The sequence below is a fragment of the Rhinolophus sinicus genome, linkage group LG14, assembly GCF_036562045.2.
Source record: "Rhinolophus sinicus isolate RSC01 linkage group LG14, ASM3656204v1, whole genome shotgun sequence".
Lineage (NCBI taxonomy): Eukaryota > Metazoa > Chordata > Mammalia > Chiroptera > Rhinolophidae > Rhinolophus > Rhinolophus sinicus.
This window is the reverse complement of record NC_133763.1, coordinates 5529133-5541861: the sequence shown is the minus strand read 5'-3', so window position 1 is coordinate 5541861 and position 12729 is coordinate 5529133. Positions and strand designations below refer to the sequence as shown.

At 36.2% G+C, this 12729-nt stretch overlaps 1 long non-coding RNA gene across 1 annotated transcript in view; it reads right to left on the bottom strand.

The window, feature by feature from the left end:
* LOC109444085 (uncharacterized) overlaps window positions 1–12729 on the bottom strand; it is an 816445-nt gene that overhangs the window by 706876 nt on the left and 96840 nt on the right. The window contains exon 2 of the long non-coding RNA XR_002136786.2: window positions 2995–3145. This is a non-coding gene — a long non-coding RNA (uncharacterized LOC109444085). The remainder of the gene's footprint in view (window positions 1–2994; window positions 3146–12729) is intronic.

Genomic DNA, 12729 nt, shown 5'->3' with positions numbered 1-12729 from the left:
TCTACATTACATTTTTAAGCACCACTGCCAACCAACCATTGCCCTCCCTTTGGAATCTTACCGTAGCACACCACTGAGACTTCACCTATGAATTTTGTGTGACTATCTACAACCAGTGGCAGGGCTGGGGTGTATCACTTGGCAAAATTTGTATAACTTATCACAAATTACTATCTGAATAAAACAAGTCCAATAAATTAGACCAATGAAATCAAGCTGATCTACAGGTTATTGTGGTATCTTCCCAGATTATATTTTAGTTTTAAGTATAGGTCCTTAAAAAATAATCCAGTCACCTATCTAGAAATGTAAAGTGTCCTATTGTGGTCACTACAGATTATATCTGATAGAAAAGACAGGCTAGTCTTTGGGACTGGGATCTGTGAGCAGAGGCTAGGAATTTGTCTTATTCTTATTGATTCTAAAATTATATAACCACCACCATGCTGTAGATGTGAGTGGGGAACCTGGTGGTGAAATCTGTAGAAATTACACTGTATGATTTTGTGGATGAAAAACAAACATGTGAGGTGTGTTTACATGTATACACAAACACTTATTCAATTTCAAAAGCTTTCTTTGTAATGTGGCAAAAATTTTGAAGTAAGACCTTGCTTTTGCTTTGTTTGTTTGTTTTGTTTGTTTTTAATCGAGCTTGTCTCTTTTCCATTAAGTTTTGGCTTATTTACTCTAACTGTGTATTACTTTTAAGTCTCTTTCAAATTTGTGACTTGTGATTTTTTTTTTTTTTAACTTCAGTTTACCCAATTCTGAGTGGGCAATAACTTGGTTTAGCAGGTTTACTGAATTGAAAATCAATAAAGGGCACAGTAGAAGTCTACCCAGACAGGATAAGTTCATAAATCCTCACAGCCTTTCCGGCCCATGGAGCAGGCTCAACATGGAGAAATGGTAAGAACCACTTATGCCTGAAAGCAGTAAAAAAAACATTTTTACTGGCTCTAAACAGTTCAATGTCCTTCTACTTCTTCCAATATAAGCGAGGGTAAAAACCCAAGAGTCAGACAAACTCATAGGAATTGAGAATTTCCATACATTTTAGAAATCGCTAATTCCAGCCCTTTTATTTCATAAATAAACAGTAACCAAGAAATTAAGTGACTTATTTAGTTCTGCCAAATAATTAGTGAAAGAAATACATCAGACCTCAAGTCTCTCAATTTCCAAGCCAGCACATTTTACTTCTCTGGACTTCCTGTCCACAAAAACCTCTTTTACAATCAGTCAATCAATGTGTGCATGTGTATTTCTTAGCCTATAGTTATATTTTTTCATACATTCATACAGATTCCTCTTAAATAATAAAAAGCTTCACTTGCCATGGAATTATATTATTTATCACCCTTCAAATAACTCCTCTAAAATTGCTTTAGAGCCATTTCTGCTATTAGAATGTGTATTCCCTGACTATTAAATAGCTGTTTTATTCATTTACTTGACATCACTGAGACCCTACTCATGCAACATACTATATAGTTGGTGCTTGGTATTTAGGCATAAGCACTTGCCCTTGTAGTACTGATGGTAGCTCAAGGAGGAAACAGATGGATACTACAATAATTACCATAAAAATAAATACACGTAATAAAGAGTCTGACTCCATTTTTGATGTTTGATTGCTAACAGCTTTCAAGACTTACCACTTCCTCTTTTCTTTACGCCCCACATCTGGACAAACAGATAAGGAACCCCAGTGTTTCCTCTTTTCCTTGGTGCCAGTGGGAAGTGTGTGTGTGTGTGTGTGTGTGTGTGTGTGTCTACAGAGTCTTCTATATTACACATATGAAACATATCAACAAGAAAAATGGATTTGATTTTTAACAACCACTGAATTATTCCAGAATATTTATCGGGTACCTTCTATGTGCTGGAGAGAGTACTAGGTACTAGCGATTAAACAGTAAACAAGACAGACATGGCCCCTACCCTTACATCCATTCCCACACACGAGCCACAGATTCTGCCTCTATAAATTAGAAAATCCAGGTAGTTCTTTTGGAGTGCAGCTCACTTCTTCATGGGCCACACTTTGTATCTCACCTTTAAGGACCTGTTGAGACAAGTCTAGTTATAGGTCTAGAAGCAAAGAGGGCTGGGGGCTGGCTTCTGAGGAAAATTATCATTGTCTTGACAGCAACTGCCTCAGGGGCGGCCATTCCTGTTTCCCCAGGCAGTGCAGAATTAATTCTCTCACATAGAGATGGAAAACCCATACCATTGGAGATGGGGAGACCTTCCATTGGCAAAGAAGACTCATCATCATTTAGGACTCAGTGTTGCCAGCTTCAACAGGGTCTCCCACACATCCCCAATCCAAAGTAAAGAATCCCATGTTTTCCCCAATCAATGCCCTCATTGTAATATACATAGATGATCTAAGAGGCTGGGAGCTCAACTCACACGGTAAATCAGCCAATCACAGGATGAAGGCCTGTAATTGGTTTTCAGCAATGTCAGCCCTGTGGTTACAGGAGATAAGGGTCTCCTTCAGGGCACACAGGGAAGCTCTGAGGTCACTTCTGTGGCTTGACCTGGGAATGAAATACCTGAGCTCATCCTTTTATTTCCCCACTTTATCCAGAGGCAATAGGAACAACCAACCATTATCATCATATTTCTTAGTTTTTCAGAATGTTCAAAAGTCTCATACACAGAGTTACTTAGCTCCTCAGTAAGTGTTGACTAGGAGTAACCAATGCAGATATTTTGATAGCTCTAAACAGTTCACGCCATAGACTCCGTGTTCTCTTTACTACTGGAGATACTATCATTACCACCTTTAAATCTAATCAGATTAGAGAAGCAATTCCAGAAACTCCAGAACCAATTCAGAAAATTCATTCTTAAAATTTTGTTCCTCTAGAACCACTCTTGGTACCAAATCTGTATGAGTCAGGGTTCTCTGCGGAATAGAACCAATAAAATATTGGTTGAGATAAATATAAAGAGCTTTAATGTAAGGGATCGACTCACATGATTATGGAGGCTGAGAGGTCCCAGGGTCTGCAGCCTGCAATCGGAAGCCCAGGAAAGCTGGTGGTGCTGGTGGTGTCGCTCCAGTCCTAACCTAAAGGCCTGAGAACCAGGGGACCAATGGTGTGAGTCCTGGTCGGAGTCGGGAGGCCTGAGAACCAAGAACACACATGTCTGAGGGCAGAAGATGAAGATCGCAGCTCAAGCAGGGAGCAAATTTGTGCTTTCCCTCCCTTTGGTTCTCTTCAGGCGCTGAGTGGAAGGGATGAGGCCCACCTGTATTGGTGAAGGCGATCTTCTCTACTCAGCCTACCGATTTAAACAATGGGCTCTTTTGGAAACACCCTCACAGTCATACCCAGAAATAATGTTTTACCAGCTACTTCACCATCCCTTTGACCAGTCAAGTTAACCTTCACATATAAATATTCGAAAAATTATAAAAGCATAACAAACAGAACTGTCTATCTAATGGAAGTTGACAGATAAATAAAATATGTTGGAAAGTACCTAGATTTCTGAGAACCTTAATAATAATAAAGTCTTAAAGTAGTCAAGACACTGAAAGCAATTATTCCAAGGTTCAATATTGCTCTTCCTCTTTAAAAATGTATTAATATCTGTCATGCGGGGTCTCTGCTCCCACTCCCCACACAAGAACACAGGATATGGTGAGGCCAGAAAGGAACACCCATGGAGCCATAGGTAGGGGAGTCACACCACTATATTCTCGCTGGCGGCTGGGTTGGAGACATAGGAAGCAGGAGCCACACGATCCGCAGCCTGCCATCCGCTTCTCTGCCAACAAACCAACCCACCAACGTAGCCACGGCAGTTATATCAGTGGCTAATGGCTAACCGGTAACAGCTGATGGCCATCTACTACTGGAACTAGCACCTTTCCACCTGAGGCTGAGAGCCTGGAAACTGCTCTCTGGGACTCTATCCCCATGATATCCAAATTCATTTTGAAATAATATTGTCAAAAACTGTAATCAAATTAATCCCCCAAGTAATTCCAAAATTAGGCTTGGCCAAATGTTCCTCATAAAATAGAACTTATAAGAAATTCACAAATATAATTATCATTTATTCTCATTATAAATTACAATAAGTTATCTACATACTAAAATTTGAAATGTAAATTTTTTAAAATTCTGGAATCTCTGTCTCCTTACTTTTTCCCAAAGTTCCCGTTTTTAATTCTAGAAATATATTTAATGTATTTATGAAATATATACATTTCAAATATTAGTTTTGAAAAAATCCTTGTAGCTAAACATTAAATACAATGTATGTATAAACTACAACATATTTGAGGCTAATCTATATGAGCAAAATCATACTATTACTGAATATCTTAATCTTTATGGGTATATTACTTTCCTCTATTTGTCTTTTAAAGGCCCTTATTTATAGTAGAGGCCATAAAATTTTGCAAATCTATTTCACAAGGTCATCAAGAAGTATTTAAATTATGATACAATTATTCTCAATCAAAGAGCATAACAAGAACTTTAATAAAAATTTTAAACTCTATTTTCTTTTGAATCAACCAAGATTTGTATAGTTGTTTGTTAGTTATTATTATTATTATTACTTTTACTTTGACAGCCAGTGAATTTCACAGAGAAACAATAAAGAGATTTTATTCATTTATTTTTCAAGACAGTGATGCATTCCCTTATTGCTTCAGGATATAAAGCATGTGTCCTATGAAGGAGTCATTGACAAATGCATTTATGCGTTTCTACTCTATTGACAAGCTTTTACACATAAATTAAGGATTGGTCTCTAAAACTCATATTTTGATTTGACAAAGAAAAATAAGCTACATTAGGTTGAATTTAAATTTATTTTCAACGCTTTTAAGGTAAATGCACATATTCATCTAAACAATATTGTGGCTGCCCGTTCGAAAAACTGAGAAAAAATATGTTTAGATATTCACAATTAAATCAACCATACATTTATATTGAAACTGCATAATAAACGATAGTCAGATGAAAGATGGTAAAGATTCTTTGTCCATGATTATACTATGAGATTAATTTTATTTTGATAGTTTCATATTGAATAGGAAAATGTTTTAGTGCTTGTTAAAAAGAAAGTCAATACAAGAAAACAATCCTAATATAAAACCCCAGTATGACAATATAAATAGCAAAAATGTAAATTATAATATAAACCTCATATAAATTTAACATTGTACAAATATAATCATGTAGAGTCTTGTTGATACACAAAAAAATGAAAATTATTGGAAATTGAATAAACATTAATTTGCATCCACCAGGGCATGTCGTTAAACATTTTTTGGTCAGGATGATAAACTTGTCTTGACTTCATCTTCATCCTCCATACAATGGTTATAATCATTCCAACCTTAAAAGATTGGTGAGTAAAGCATATAATGTATATCAAACACTGCTGGGTTTAGCAAGGAGATGACTCTGAGTGACAGTGAAGGGAAATGCTTCTCATAAAAGGAGGTCCCTAGGCTCTTTGTTTTTCAAAGAATGTCAATCAATCCTCCCGGAAACTTTCTACCCTCCTTCAAAATAGAAGAGAGGCCATGCTTTTTAGCATAATGGGAATGGTTTGGAACAAAGAGCACTGATTAAGAAGATTAGTGAAAAAGAGGTCAATTCTCAAACCTAATGGCATTTACTCAGAACACAATTTTAAAAGTTCCATATATTTAAAATAAAAATATTGTTTCCTAGAACATTTTGTAAAATAAATATTTGCCAATCACCAACTTCTCGTTCTTAAAATTATAAAATTATTAATAGAACCTAGTTAAATGACCAGGACCCAGTGAATACTTACCAAAAAAAAGGAGTTTAAGTACTAAGTAATGTTAACGACTTTTCGAAGAAAGTCAGTGAGCAATCATAAATCTAAATCTGATTTTCTAACATTCTTCTAAGTATCTTAAGAGTATTGTGATATTTACAATCAATTTTTTTCACTTCAGTTAAAAATAACTATCAACACTCAGTATTTGGCAAAGAAGGGGAAATGCATCACTACAGGGACCTTAATCAAAGAACTGTAGATAGGATTTCTTGTTGACATTATATACATATATAACTATATATTACATTTATATAATTACATATATTATAAAATTTAGTACAGACTTTGATCAGGACATTTAACTGAGTATACTTTGGGCAGCTGCCTACTCTACGGGAATAACTCACTTGGACTCTCTCCTCTTTTTTTCTTTTTTAAAGGACAAACCAGTTTTTCCAAGTGGAAGTCTTAAAGTCATTAGATACGTTAGATAATTAGTTTTATTTAAGACCACAAAAAAGGACTTGTTCACAGGCTATTTTACACGCTTCTTCCTCACTAGATTATTAGCTAGGTTCATTTTTAAATGGAAGATATACTCTAGATATTTAAATGTAGGGCATCCCTCTCTTTCAAATCTCAGAAAGGAAGGTGTGTTTCAGTTTCCCGATGGAAAGCTCTAATATCTTGCCCCTCTTTGGAAAGAGCACCTAACCCAGCATTCCCTATTCTTCTTTGTTTTCCTCCTTTCATCAGCACTGAGCCTTTTTACACCTTTTCAGCCCAAAGGATAGATTGTCTCATTTCAGACCTTTAAAAATTATACATTACGAAGTAAATAGGACCAGTTAGTCTTGAATTAGAAAAATGGAACAGCTATGGAATTAGCTCCAAAATAGTATAAGAGTTTGATCCTTCACAATATTAGAAGGGCTTCTTAGGACTTAGGGTTCAATGAAAAGCAATAAATAGGTTTGGGTGAATCATTTCACATCTTCACTAATAGGTTTATATTCACGGTAATAAATATAAGGTATGTATTTGTGCTGGACAATCAAAATTAAATAATATTCAGACATATTTCAAATCACCTTATTAATATTAGACAATGAATCTTAAAACTCATCTTTAAGGTAAAATGTACTTTACGCTTTATAATGAGAAAATCAACAAAATGTGCCTATATTCAGAGACAATGTACTTACAATACAAATTAATGTTAACTGGTCATATTCTTAAGTGCCCAACGAAGAACTTACATGTATCTTTTTTTTTTTTATTGACCCCGAATATCAATACTTTTCACATCACTTATAAATAAAGATTTGGAGGCATAGAGTGATAAAATGACTTGCCTAAGGCACAAAGCTTGTAAGGAACAAATTAGACTCAACCCAGACCTCTGATTCTGATCCCCAGGCTTCAGTCATTACAGCGTATTGCAGAAGATTAGAGATAGAATTTGACTTTGAAAGCTTAGATTCCCGCTTCTAGTGAGACTTCTTTACCATGCCTTCATGTTCAAGGAGAAAACTCTGGTCTATAGTTCCATTAATAATGCTATTACTTTAGAGGAATGTTCTGGGGGGAAAGGATTCTATTCAAATTTATTTTTAAAGCTTAATATTTTTGGTTTAACTTTGTTTCCTACTTTTCTCATGCTTGGATGGGAGGGAAAACAAAGACTAACCTTCTAACAATACCAACTATATGTGTGCATGAGTGTGTGAGTGTGTGTGTGTATAAAAAATATAATGTACAAGAAAAGCAAGATCTAAGGGTGCATTTGTGCAAATAGTAAATACATGGGAAGACAATAGTTTCCACTAAAATTCACTTCCACTTTCCTTTTATTATGAATCAAGCTGAGTATATTTAAAATTTACTACAGTTTTTTAACAGAACCACCACCAAGTTCCTTCCTAGACTTAGTTTGTCTCATCACATCTTTTCCCAGTTCCTTCAGTTACTTATTTTTATTTTATTTATATTTTAGATTCCAGATGCTTTATTTACTACATTGATCATTTTCCAGCAGAATAACTCATTTGTTGAATATGGTGCTTTAAATCTGAAAGGAATTGTGGAGTGTTGAGTGTAGAAACTTCAAACATAAAATTCCCAATCAATCAATAATTCTTCACTTGACTTAATCTGATTCACAGACACCGTTTGATAAATAAAATGAAAAATCCCCACTTATTTCATTCTTAAAGAGTGATCACAGTGTGTACTTCTTTAAAATATGCGGGCCAAGTGAATTTCTTTCCATTTATCGATAACACTGCCCCATTAGATGATACAGGGGGGTGTTCCATTGATGCTGTCCTATATCCTGCTATGTACTAAGAAGTTAGATATTTGCAAGGATTCTTTGTTCCCAATACACACATATAATCTTAAACTAATTTAGGAAAAGTTTCATTCTCAGTGAAGTTATAAACATTAAGGGTTTTGGTAGTTAAAGATCAGACGAGCTTTCTTTCCTAATTCTGTATTCTCATATTTAAAAAGAATGTCAAATTTTTTACTTCTGTATCATCTTCTTTCAGATTTAAAGGGTGATCCTTACCCTAACCCCAAGTTTTGAAACTAACGGAACAGTTATACATCTAGTGCTTTCCACCTCTATTGGTCAGTCTGAGCATTTCTTTAAAAACAATTCCCGTGGACCACAAGATCTGCACTTTAAGTCTTTTTATTTTTTTGCCCCTACTAAAAAACAAGAAAAAATTCATGGCAACAGTTCCAGAAGCCTCCACGAGGGGGCAACCATGCCTCATATACATAGTGAAGGGAAAATTAGCAATAATAAACTACATTGGAGGAAAAAAAATTGGAAGTGAAGTCAATAACAAGATTTGGACCATATAAGTAAGAAAACAGTGCTACATATCCCTTTGAAGATAAGATGTTTGTTTAATTTTGCTTTTTATTCCTACTTTCAATGCCAAGGAAGTATGTTTGAAAGACGGAGACAAGGGGTCAAGCAGATGTCTCTAGAGATAAGCAAAGCCCTTGAAAACATACTGTAAGCTCTGTTATACTTATTATTATTCTAAAAGCTTTAAAATTAGAAACATAGTTTTGTAAAAATGCATTTCTGAAAGATTTAATCAAAATTATCTATCTCACCCAGATGACATCATTGACTTAAGAGTCCAGAAATTGCGGATAGGAATTCAGCTAAAAGAAACATGGAGAATTCCCACGTAACGGAGTGAACGATGGGGTTTCTAGGGTGTTTGCTCTCAACATACTATTATGAGTCAGGATTTTCAGCTCTTGAGACCCAACATATAATTAAAATCTAGTGCTCAAGGTTTAATTCCTCAGGTCACTGCTCACCCTGGTGGAGTCTGTGGTCCATCATCAGAATTGCTCCTTTGTGGAGACTCTGCGAAGTCCACTGGCCCCACCCTCAGTTGCCTTGGCCATGCAAAATGCCAACCTTAGTGAAATGAAACCCGTGCCAAGCAGCTAAATATGCCTAGAGAAAAGTGAGCCGCCTAGCTACCAGGTCTCATTTAAATTCTTAATCATTAACCCTGTGAGAACTGTTAGTACTTACTAGAAAATGAACTACTAAATGTTCTTTCCCTCTGCAAGGCTGCAATTTTCCAACTTCTCTTTCTTACAGCTCCATCACCTCTTCTCCCTCAATTCTCAGCTGCTTATCTCACTGAGAATGCAGGTGGGGTCAGGATAGAATCTCCACAAGCTCCAACCACGGAGTCTAAGACCTACCTGGGTGTATCTGAAACCACATGCTCTGCCTTCCTCCCTCCTTTGGGGGGACAAATATGTGTCCTCTGACAAGGGCAAACCCTCTACTAGACACTGGATCTCTCCCCTCTCACCTGACCAAGGATTTCTCTTTTACTGTGTCTCCTCTTTCCTGTATCAACTACTTGCTCTCTACTAGATATGCCCATTGACATACAAAGATGTAACACCTCATCTTAAAAGGAAAAAAAGAAACCCTTTCTTTGTTCCCATAGCCCATCTCCAATTTCTGTCCGATTGCTCTGCTCCTCTTTATTGGAGCAGAACTACTCAAAAAAGACAGCTTTGCTCAATGTCTTCTCCCTTTTCCTCCTATTTACCTATTTTCGTCCTCACCCTACACAGAAACTATTCTTTTCAAGGTTATCAGTAAGCTCTGTGTCGCCAAATCCTATACTAAATTATCATTCTCGTCTTAATCTACTAGTAGCACAGGACTAATGATCACTTCTTCTTCCTTTTAACACTTCTCCACTTGGCTTCTAGGATACTTCTTCTTATCTCTCTCCTCATTTCTTCATATACCTTCTGTCAGATCCTCTAGGTACTGGAGTGTCCCAGGGTTCAGCCCTCCACCAGCATCCAGTCTCTGCTTATACTTACTTTCAAAGTGATTTCATCTCATCTAAAGACTATAAATATCGTGGTGATTCACAAATTTTCTTCTACAGCCATGACATCTCCCTCTCCTAAATTTCAGACCAGTACATCCAGTTGTCTACTTCCCATCTCCACAAAGATCTGACAGGCATCACAAATTTAGCATACCCAGAAACAAACTCTTAAATCACCTAAAGCTTGCTCTTGACCACTGAAAGGCCCTAAAAGATGTTTCACTCATCTACCTTTTAAAATTCATCTTCTAACAATTTCTCCCTTTGATCATTTCAGTACATACAAACCTTCCAGTCTCCGGAACACACAAAGCCCACCTACCTGAATATGTGAAACCTCTTTCTCAATGTGCCAGTGTATTTACATGGTTTGTTCCCACACTTCTTTCAAATTTCTACTCAAACGTCTCCTGACCACCCTATATAATTGCCTCCACTGTACATTGTTACTTTGCTCCTCCATGGCCCTCTCCACCAACTACCAGGCTATATTTATGCATTTACGGTCATCTCCTTCTACTGGAATCTAAGAGCCATGAAAATGATTTACTTGTTCACTCCTGTATCTCCAATGCCTGCAACACTCCACCACTATCTGCTGAATGAATGAATAGCAACGAAACACAGTTCATGGAAACTTACTTTTTAATCAAATGTGAATGTCCTTTTCTTATTAGCTTAAATTAGATTTGAGAAATAGAATATTACTTTTTAATTAAAAAACAAATAATTATAAAGACATAATTCTTTATAAATACTATCTAATAACCTATTACAATAGAAATGTTTTCATTAACGTGTACTTTTCTGCAGAAAGGATATGTTGGTTCCATCAGATTCTGTAAAAGACTGGAGGTTTGAAAACTATAAGGAGCATTGCCTAAGTGGATGTCTAATTTCATGACTTCATAATGATTTAAAACGAAAAAGGTTTATCTAAGAATTATTTACACCACACTATTAAATGAACCATATGCCATTTCTGAAGCAGTTCACTTAAGCAAATATACATTTCACCATTAAATATGGAGTTCCAATTACAGCATAGTTCCTGTATTATATAGATCTGGTATTATTTGTCAACTCCTCACCAGTAAAAAGAAGGTGAATTTTTAGCAATATAGAAACAGTTTCTATTCTGTTTATAATCACCTCCTCTTCATTCATTGTCCTATTTCTATTACATCTGCTGATACTATTCAATATCTAATGCCAGTCTGTATATGAGAGTGTTTTCTTGTACTGTTGTATGAATGCTTTCATATTAATGCAAAAAACTCTTAGTCTATCTCTAATTACTTCACTGCTACTCTATATCTATTACTATAGCTTTGCTATCCCTGAGTTACAGCTGTACATTATTTTTGTACATTCGTATATTTGTAAATACATTTTATATGATATACTTTCTGACCTCATTGAATGGATAGATGTCTATCTTAAACTCATAAGATTTCTGTAGAACATAATTAATCAACCCAGGCAGACCCCTCTCCCTCTCCCACACACACAGGTCCTATTATTATAGAAAGTCTCTTCGTATCCTTCCTCATAAGTCAAAATTCTATAAAACAGTATTGATTATTGTACACTAATTGCCCAATTCTTTCCTAATAAAACAAGTTCCCAGCGTTAGGCAGACCCCTATGGAGGCATGAGAGCTAGCAGTCAGTGGGTGACAGATGCTGGGGCCAAATCACCCTGACAACTCCTCTCCAGAATAAATCTGAGAAGCTAATCTCTGCTAAATCGTTAATGGCTGCTAATGAGATACTTGATACTTGGTTAGTGCTCCTGATAGTGCATTTGCATTTAAAGGAGCCCCTTCTGGAATGGCTCCCTAACCCAAAGAAAGATTCTAATGCTGACAGCTTCAAGCACAGAGAGCCTTTGGCTCTGGTTTCACATTAGGCCATTTGATCTCTAATTCCAGAATATCAGAGAGGAAGCAGTGCAGAGCTCAATGTCATGATATACAGATTAGTGTTAAAAAAAAAAGGATTGTGCAATGAAAAGTCAGAAAGCAAAACAAAATGATTACTTGCATCTCACTCTGGCCTCTAATCATTAAATTCAATTATCTGGCATGCGGTGTGTGTCAAGTTCCAAGAAGACAGATTCAAACCCTGTATGCTGACACATGCCATTTCTCATTTCTTTATCCTTTTCTTTCTAGTTCCCCCATGCCTCTTGACATGATAGAGTATCTGCTTCAGATAGTGTATCTGCTTAGAGATGCTAAGATGTTAATTCCTGCCATTTAACATCTTTAATTTTTATTTTTTCCTAGCACCATCAACACTGGTTCTCTTCCATGAATAAAAGGCACCCGGCAAGAGTAGTTTTAATGCATGGAGGAGTCTAAATTATCCTGAGAAACTTTCTATGCCTCCAGTGAATCTGGCTTCACAGAATGCAATCTACACTGGGAAGGACACTAAGATATGTTCTGGGATGGTCCCATGTCACCAACTCAATCCCCACTGCCTCAGACAGATGGAAGGAAAGCTACTTCCACTTGTATGGACAAACC